Below are 2,319 nucleotides of genomic sequence, written 5' to 3'. Positions count from 1 at the left end.
TTTTCAGTACCCTTGTATCGGGATTCAGGCATGTGGTTCTGTAAAGCAGCGTTCCCCAGTCCAGTCCGCGGGGACCCACAGACGGTCCACGTTTTTGCTCCTTTTAAGCTCCTTAGCAGGGTCTCTCTGTGGCTCCCCATAGGACTGGACTGGGAAACACTGCAATAAAGTATAATGACCCATTTCTTTTGGCATTAAGGTTACTTTCATCTCGCCACCTTTGTGTTGGCGAATCAGGAAGACGCCACTTGCCTGGTCGGTTCTGGTTTGTCAGAAGCTGCTTCATAGACAATGATGGCTGGGTGTCTGATCCTATAATGATGAGGCGGGGAAGTGTTAGGCCCTGTGGGCTAAGGACTTTGTGCATGTACTAAAAATGTTGCTTGTTTGAATCCCAGGACTGGGATGTCACTGCTGGGCCATTGAGAGTAAGGCCTTTTCTTAAGAGCTAATGATGAAATCACTCTGCTGAGTCTAGGATTTCACCCGCTGACTTTCCAATCACAGGCACAGTGTGCTAACCTGCTGAGCCACACACTGTCCCAAACAGACATTTTAAAAAATGTCACTACACCCCAGATGGGACTTGAACCCACAATCCCTGGCTTAGGAGGCCAGTGCCTTATCCATTAGGCCACTGGGGCAACTTAAATATATTGCCAACTGAGTGACAGGAGAGGATACTAACCACTTCATTTACAAGGAACTTGGAACAGGGTGAGAGCCTATCATGTGATCCAGGGGAGCTCATGCAAACCAGTGTGTCTTCTCTAAACAGCACAGCTGAAACGTTAACTGGGGCATGCAGTGCATTTCAGGAACATGTTCTGGAAGAATCCACAGCGGTTCTGCATGCTTACATGCCCAGCTAGTTCTGCCTGGTATGTAAGTGATTCAGCCCATAGACCTGAACACCAATGACTTCCAGCTGTGGTCCTTGCGGGTCCTGTTGGACCCCAGATGTTTTGAAGTTGTGGTTGCACAGTCACAGCTGTTCAGAACCTGGAAGTGGGATACCAGGATAGTTGTAAAAAATCAGCCCGGAACAACCTGGCACCCAAGCCTGGTACTACCTATGGCACCAGGGCATGATACAGTTTAGGTTTGAGTAAACTTCGTACAGAGCTGAAAATTAATTAATTAGGGCCATTGTTTGTCAGTGTGGTTCTTTTGGTTCTGCTAAGGAGGAACAAAGATGCCTCAGAACAATGATCTGCAGCTTCATACTCCTCATTAAGATGAGTCTGAGAGTGTGGTCAGATGTGTGTCCAAGGAAGTGTAAGCACGTGCTGTCTCCAAACAAACACAACAAGGAGGCCTCTTTCCACTGGTACTGATGGGATGAACATCTGCATTAAGCATTACACCATGTGGCCTGCTCTAGCACTCCCACGCTGCTGGTTACGCACTGGACATCTTTGTGCGTAGTGTGTGCGCACGGATCTCCGAGCGGCTCAGGGTTAGAGTCACTAGCCTCACCGGTGTGGAGGGCAAACGGATGAATATCTCACCATTCTCTAATGACCTCTTGGAGGTCACATGACTCGGCTCATGCGTGGCACCGTCACCCCCGGCAACGCCCCATGGCAACGCCCCATGGCACAGGCCCAGCTCGTAGACACATTTGCGGTTCCTGGCAGCGGTGCCTCTACATGTGTTCTGGAACGTACCGGAAACCTCTGATGATTTCCAGCATTTCATCCGAGAAATTTTGAATGAATGCAGAGGTTCCTGGGGTACCCCCCCCGTGAAAGTGGAAGGGACACATTAGAGAGCGTAATGTCATGTGTCATGTGATTCGGTCATATTCCAATATCAACAAAGCTTGAGAAACATCCACTCTGACGACACGAGCCGCAACATCTGTGCTTGTTATTCTGTCACTGTGGTGTAAACAAGCGTGCTGTTATGACCCGATTTACAAATGACAAACTGAAAAAGACAGCAAAAAGGGACCATAAAAATGTGGTGTGCGTACTTTCAAACTCCGGTGGATAATTTTATTCTTCCCAATCGCAAGAGAAACATGCAGCAAAAGGATTAAGTGATGCTCTTTCTTATTTATGCTGATTAGAACGAGAGAAGCACGTGAGAAATTGCTTAATGGCTATAAATCGGAGAGAAGCTGATCTCCCCAGTAACATTACCCGCACTTCCAGTATTAATGATACATGTATATCATCCATTGCTTTGTATATACAAACATCTCACTTTTCATAAAAAAAAAAAATCAAAGTTTATCTTCAGTACGGGAATGAAGAGCTGGGCTTTTTAACAGGCCCTTGTTAATGGCGGGGGCTCTCTCAGGGGTTCAGCACT

General features: G+C 47.3%; 1 non-coding gene across 1 annotated transcript; it reads right to left on the bottom strand.

Moving 5' to 3' along the window:
- Positions 1-571: 571 nt before the first annotated feature.
- Positions 572-644, bottom strand: trnar-ccu (transfer RNA arginine (anticodon CCU)). The gene has a single exon. It is a non-coding gene; the product is annotated as a tRNA-Arg (tRNA).
- Positions 645-2,319: the final 1,675 nt, after the last annotated feature.

This window comes from Brienomyrus brachyistius, chromosome 18 (genome assembly GCF_023856365.1).
Source record: "Brienomyrus brachyistius isolate T26 chromosome 18, BBRACH_0.4, whole genome shotgun sequence".
NCBI lineage: Eukaryota > Metazoa > Chordata > Actinopteri > Osteoglossiformes > Mormyridae > Brienomyrus > Brienomyrus brachyistius.
The sequence above is the reverse complement of the archived record's forward strand: the minus strand, read 5'-3'. Positions and strand labels throughout refer to the sequence as shown.